Below are 7,564 nucleotides of genomic sequence, written 5' to 3' on the forward strand. Positions count from 1 at the left end.
GCCCCTGCAGGTAATGCCACCCAGCCCCCTGCAGGTAATGCCACCCAGCCCCCTGCAGGTAATGCCACCCAGCCCCCTGCATGTAATGCCATCCAGCCCCCTGCAGGTAATGCCACCCAGCCCCCTGCAGGTAATGCCACCTAGCCCCCTGCAGGTAATGCCACCCAGCCCCCTGCAGGTAATGCCACCCAGCCCCCTGTAGGTAATGCCACCCTGCCCCCTGTAGGTGATTCCGCTTCAGAAGTGAGTGACGTCGCGGTGTCCATATATGGACAGTGTAGTCACTCACTTCTCCTGTAGCGGAATCCCCGGCCATAGAGTAGGGGATTCCGCTTCAGAAGTGAGTGATGTCGCTGTGTCCATATATGGACAGTGTAGTCACTCACTTCTCCTGTAGCGGAATCCCCGGCCATAGAGCCGGGAATTCCGCTTCAGAAGTGAGTGACGTCGCTGTGTCCATATATGGACAGTGTAGTCACTCACTTCTCCTGTAGCGGAATCCCCGGCCATAGAGTCGGGGATTCCGCTTCAGAAGTGAGTGACATCGCTGTGTCCATAGATGGACAGTGTAGTCACTCACTTCTCCTGTAGCGGAATCCCCAGGCATAGAGTCGGGAATTCCGCTTCAGAAGTGAGTGACGTCGCTGTGTCCATATATGGACAGTGTAGTCACTCACTTCTCCTGTAGCGGAATCCCCGGCCATAGAGTCGGGAATTCCGCTTCAGAAGTGAGTGACGTCGCTGTGTCCATATATGGACAGTGTAGTCACTCACTTCTCCTGTAACGGAATCCCCGGCCATAGAGTCGGGGATTCCGCTTCAGAAGTGAGTGACGTCGCTGTGTCCATATATGGACAGTGTAGTCACTCACTTCTCCTGTAACGGAATCCCCGGCCATAGAGTCGGGGATTCCGCTTCAGAAGTGAGTGACGTCGCTGTGTCCATATATGGACAGTGTAGTCACTCACTTCTCCTGTAGCGGAATCCCCGGCCATAGAGTCGGGGATTCCGCTTCAGAAGTGAGTGACATCGCTGTGTCCATAGATGGACAGTGTAGTCACTCACTTCTCCTGTAGCGGAATCCCCAGGCATAGAGTCGGGAATTCCGCTTCAGAAGTGAGTGACGTCGCTGTGTCCATATATGGACAGTGTAGTCACTCACTTCTCCTGTAACGAAATCCCCGGCCATAGAGTCGGGGATTCCGCTTCAGAAGTGAGTGACGTCGCTGTGTCCATATATGGACAGTGTAGTCACTCACTTCTCCTGTAGCGGAATCCCCGGCCATAGAGTCGGGGATTCCGCTTCAGAAGTGAGTGACATCGCTGTGTCCATAGATGGACAGTGTAGTCACTCACTTCTCCTGTAGCGGAATCCCCAGGCATAGAGTCGGGAATTCCGCTTCAGAAGTGAGTGACGTCGCTGTGTCCATATATGGACAGTGTAGTCACTCACTTCTCCTGTAGCGGAATCCCCGGCCATAGAGTCGGGAATTCCGCTTCAGAAGTGAGTGACGTCGCTGTGTCCATATATGGACAGTGTAGTCACTCACTTCTCCTGTAACGGAATCCCCGGCCATAGAGTCGGGGATTCCGCTTCAGAAGTGAGTGACGTCGCTGTGTCCATATATGGACAGTGTAGTCACTCACTTCTCCTGTAACGGAATCCCCGGCCATAGAGTCGGGGATTCCGCTTCAGAAGTGAGTGACGTCGCTGTGTCCATATATGGACAGTGTAGTCACTCACTTCTCCTGTAGCGGAATCCCCGGCCATAGAGTCGGGGATTCCGCTTCAGAAGTGAGTGACATCGCTGTGTCCATAGATGGACAGTGTAGTCACTCACTTCTCCTGTAGCGGAATCCCCAGGCATAGAGTCGGGAATTCCGCTTCAGAAGTGAGTGACGTCGCTGTGTCCATATATGGACAGTGTAGTCACTCACTTCTCCTGTAACGAAATCCCCGGCCATAGAGTCGGGGATTCCGCTTCAGAAGTGAGTGACGTCGCTGTGTCCATATATGGACAGTGTAGTCACTCACTTCTCCTGTAGCGGAATCCCCAATCCCGGGCCGGGGATTGGGGATTCCGACTCCTACAGGGAGTAAAAAAGACCCTCCTCCTCCTCACATGCACTCTGCACTGTGAGGAGGAGGAAGAGGAGAGAGAGCGCGAGCGACGGAAGACACGGCCATCAGTCGGGACACATTCCGGTGATGGCCGTGTATTACCCGGCCCCATAGACTTCTATGGGAGCCGGGTAAACGGCCGAAAATAGGGCAAGTCCCATTTTTTGACGGCCAGGTTTCCCGGGCCGTCAAAAAAATCAGTCGTGTGAATAGCCCCATTAGGGGTCTATTGTTCCTACTGCAGCCGGGTGACGGACGATTTATGAACGGCCGTCACCCGGCCGGGAAACCCTGTCGTGTGAATAAGGGCTAAGACTTAGGGTATGTTGACACGGCTTAGCAAAATACGTCTGAAAATACGGAGAGAAGTCACATGCACTTCTTTGACGCGGGCGTCTTTTTACGCGCCGTCTTTTGACAGCCTCGTGGGAACAGAACATCCCATTGAAAGCAATGGGTAGATGTTTGTAGGCGTAATGGAGCCATTTTTTCAGGAGTAATTCGAGGCATAAAAAACCTGAATTACGTCTGAAAACAGTGCGTGTGAACATACCCTTACCGGTAATTCGGTTTCTAAGAAACCCTCTATGACAGCACCACAGGAGGTAAGGGCTCCACCTCTAATTGGGACAGGAAACACCACAAGAGGTTAAATAGCCCCTCCCTCTTCAATGTATTTCAAATTACCATATTACATAGTGATTCAACATATTTATTTCTTCATAATCACATTGATCACTTATAAATAATAATACGGGGGGGGGGGGGGACTCAGGGTTCTGTCACAGGGGGTTTCTTAGAAGTCGAATTACCGGTAAATACAATTCTATTTTCTCACTTACACTCCATGACAGCAGCGCAGGAGAGTTAACAAATGAAAATTTATTAAGGGGGGGGGGACTATGTCGTGAAGAACCTTCGTGCCAAAGGAAAGATCCTCAACGGAAGCCAAATTTAGTCTGTAGTGGTTAGTGAACGTATGGACGGAAGACCAAGTAGCTGCTTTGCCGATCTGGTCCAAGGTAGCATCACCTCTTTCCGCCCAAGATACAGACATTGCTCTGGTGGAGTGAGCTTTTAGGTTTTCTGGGGGATTAAGATTTTGTATCTGATAAATTTCTATAATTGCTTTTTTAATCCAGTTTGCAATGGTGGTTTTGGAAGCTTTTTTTGCCTTTATTTGACCCCCAGAACTGGACAAAGGGATTTTGATCTGTCCTCCAAGATTCTGTCAATTCTAAGTATTTTAGTACGGTTTTTCGTACATCTAATGAGTGGAATTTCTCTTCCTTTTTATTTTTAGGATTTTGGCAGAAAGATGGAAGTTCAATGCCCTGGGACATGTGGAATTCCGATACCACTTTTGGTGAAAAGGTTGGGTCTGGACGAAAAATTATTCTGTCTTCCATAATTTTCAGCTATTGTTATCTTATGGAGAGGCCTTGAATTTCTCCCACTCTGCATGCCATAGTAATGACCACTAGAAGAGCTGCTTTCCAATTTAGTCTCCTAATTTAAGTAGCAGGTTCAAATGGATGTAAAGTTAATCCATTTAACACAATATTTAGGTCCCAGGTGGGGACTAGTATCTTTTTCTTTAATGATAGCTTGTAGGCTCCTATGAAAAATCTTTTGATCCATCTGTGGGAACCAAGATCCTGATCGAAATATGAACTTAGTGCAGATATCTGTACTTTTAGCGTACTTGGTTTTAAACCTAGACATGCTTGAAGGAAATACAGAATTTTTGCTATGTCGGGATGAAGAAATTTCTTTCAAACTTTATAGTAGATTGCATTGGTCACTTCTTTTCTACTTTTTTTTGCAGCGTATTTATTACCGATTCAGACAATCCTTTTGATTTTAGGATGGAGGCTTCACAAGCCAAGCTGCTAGTTGAAGCTTTTGAAGGTCTGTATATAGGATTGGTCCCTGATGTAGGAGATCCTGACATATTTGTAGTATCCATGGTTCTGCTATTTTTAGACTGTTTAATAATCCAAACCAGGCCCTTTTTGGCCAAAGGGGCTCAATTAAGATCACCTTTGTTTTCCATAACCTGATCTTTTGTAAGGTCTTTGGTATTAACCGCTTCCCAATCGCTGACGGTAAATTATGTTCCTCTTAAAGTCGGCGATCGGGTCCACCAGAGTGCGTCTAACACCCGGAATGGGCTGTTGCTATCAACCTCTGGTCCGGGTGCTCTCATCAGGGCCTGATTGGTTGAGGTCCCAATCATGTGATCGCTATGATAGCCAATCATAGCGACCACAGGGAAGGTTTGTTGTAGTAACAAACTTTACCGGCACTTTGTTTATAACTTTCTCTCTCCCCTGCCTCCTGTCAGTGTGAGTTCGGAGGAGAGAGAAGACAGAGAGAGAGTTAGCAGTGCGATCGGGTGTCTCAAAGTAGCGCTGACACTCGGATCGCGCTGTTAACACCGGCCTCTGGCCCCGGAGACATGATCGGAACCTGATTAGTTCAGGTCCCGATCATGTGATCGCAGGGAAAGTTTGTTGCTGCAACAAACTTTCCCGGGGACCGATTGCGGGTGCTGCTGTTGGTGTCATGGAAAAACCGAAGGCCATACAACAGCCGCCGAGTCTACCATGCATGGAAGACTATGAGGAGCAGACTCTCAGCGTCACAGTGGCAGTTTATAATACGTTACAATACCTAGGTAGTGTAATGTATTATAGCAGCTATCAGAGCTGCAAGTCTTCAAGTGAAAAGTAATAAAAATGTTTTATAAAAGTGTAAAAATAAGTTACAGAAACATAAAATGCTTTTTTTCCTATAAAAATAAGCCTTTTATTATAGGAAAAAAATTAAAACTTTAAAGTATTATTTTATTTATTTCAGTTACTTATATAGCGCCAACATATTACGCAGCGCTGTACAGAAGTTCTTTTTTTTACTGTCCCCATTGAGGCTCACAATCTAAATTCCCTATTGGTATGTTTTTGGGGTGTGGGAGGAAACCGGAGTACCCGGACTTAATGGCATGTTGTGGTGCGGGGAGGGGGTTATATATGGAGCGGGCTCATGCACTGCGCCCGCTCCATATGCTGCAGGTGTCAGCTGTGTATTACAGCTGACACCCAGGACTAACGGACAGGAACAGCGATCTCGCTGTTACAGGAGCCTGTAAAAATGACATTATACTGCAATAAATCAGTATTGCAGTATAGTGTACCGGCGATCTAATGATCGCTGGGTTAAGTTCCCCACAGGGACTAATAAAATGTGTAAAAAAAAAAGTAAATTAATTTAATTAGTGAAAAAAATATATAAATATATTTAACCCCTTAACCCCTTCAGAACCCAGCCTGTTTTGGCCTTCAGGACCCAGCCAATTTTTTAAAATCTGACATGTGTTACTTTATTTGGTAATAACGTTGGAATGCTTTTACCTATCCAAGCGATTCTGAGACTGTTTTCTCGTGACATGTTGTACTTTATGTTAGTGAAAAAATTTTGGTATTTATTTCTGAAAAAAAACACAATTTTGAAAAAAATTGCAAAAATTAGCATTTTTCTAAATTTAAACGTATCTGCTTGTAAAACAGATAGTAATACCACACAAAATAGTTACTAGTTAACATTCCCCATATGTCTACTTTATGTCTGCATTGTTTTTTGAACGTCCTTTTATTTTTCTAGGACGTTACAAGGCTTAGAACTTTAGCAGCAATTTCTCATATTTTAAAGAAAATTTCAAAAGGCTATTTTTTCAGGGACCAGTTCAGTTCTGAGGTGGCTTTGAGGGCCTTATATATTAGAAAATCCCCAGAAGTCACCCCATTTTGAAAACTGCACCCCTCAAGGTATTCGAATCAGCATTCACAAAGTGTTTTAACCCTTCAGGCGTTTCACAGGAATTAAAGCAAAGTAGAGGTGAAATTTACAAATTTTATTTTTTTTGCTGAAATTCATTTCGAATACATTTTTTTTTGTAACACAGAAGGTTTTACCAGAGAAATGCAACTCAATATTTATTGCCCAGATTCTGCAGTTTTTAGAAATATCCCACATGTGGCCCTAGTGTGATAAAGGACTGAAGCACTGGCCTCAGAAGCAAAGGAGCACCCAGTGGAGTTTGGGCCTCCCTTTTTTTAGAACATATTTTAGGCACCTTGTCAGGTTTGAAGAGGTCTTGTGGTGCCAAAACAGTGGAAACACCCCAAAAGTGACCCTACAGTGAAACTACACCCCTCAAGGAATTTATCTAGGTGTATAGTTAGCATTTTGACCGCACAGGTTTTTAGCAAAATTTATCAGAATTAGTCTGTAAAAATGAAAATCTACTTTTTTCTGAAAAAACATAGACATTTTTAATATTTACAAGAGATAATAAAGAAAATGCACCCCAACATATGTAAAGCAATGTCTCCCGATTACGGCAATATCCCATATGTGGTAATAAACTGCTGATTGGACCCACAGCAAGGCTCAGAAGGGAAGGAGCGCCATTTGGATTTTGGAGCATGGATTTTGCTGGATTGGTTTTCGGTTCCATGTCGCGTTTGCAACACCCTGGAGGGAACAAAACAGGGGAAACCCTCCAAAAGTGACCCCATTTTGGAAACTACACCTCTCAAGGAATTTATCTAGGGGTATAGTTAGCATTTTGACCACATAAGCTTTTTGCAGAATTTAGTGGAATTAGGCAGTGAAAATGAAAATCTACTTTTTTTCTGAAAAAGCATAGAAATTATTTTTTTTTACAAGGAATAAAGGAAAAAAAGAACCACAACATTTGTAAAGCATTTTCTCCTGATTACGGCAATAACCCATATGTGGTAATAAACTGCTGATTGGACCCATGGCAGCGCTCAGAAGGGAAGTAGCGCCATTTGGATTTTGGAGCACGGATTTTGCTGGATTGTTTTTCGGTGCCATGCCGCCTTTGCAACGCCTTGGAGGGACCAAAACAGTGGAAGCTCCCAAGTTACCCCATTTTGGAAACACCCCTCAAGGAATTTTTCTAGGGGTATAGTGAGCATTTAGACTCCACGGGTCTTTTGCAGAATTTATTAGAATTAGGCGGAGAAAATTAATATCACAATTTTTTTCCACAAAAATGTTGCATTTTCTCATTTTCACAAGGGATAAAGGAGAAATAAACACCAATTTTTATAAAGCTATTTCTCCCGGGTATGGAAATACCCCACATGTGGTCATACATTTTTTTCATTAGAAAAAAATTTTCATTCAGGACTGATCCATTTTTTGCTTTCTTATTTTCGTTTTTCACTACCCGCTTCCAAGAGCCATAACTTTTTTATTTTTCCGTCAGAGTGATGTGAGGGCTTATTTCTTGCGGGAGGAATTGTAGTTTCTATTGATACCATTTAAAGTGCCATAAAAAGTACTGGGAAACTGAAAAAAAATAGGAAAATATAGGAATATAGGAAAAAAATCTGATTCCATTCTTTGGGG

This window comes from Rhinoderma darwinii, chromosome 1 (genome assembly GCF_050947455.1).
Source record: "Rhinoderma darwinii isolate aRhiDar2 chromosome 1, aRhiDar2.hap1, whole genome shotgun sequence".
Taxonomy (NCBI): domain Eukaryota; kingdom Metazoa; phylum Chordata; class Amphibia; order Anura; family Rhinodermatidae; genus Rhinoderma; species Rhinoderma darwinii.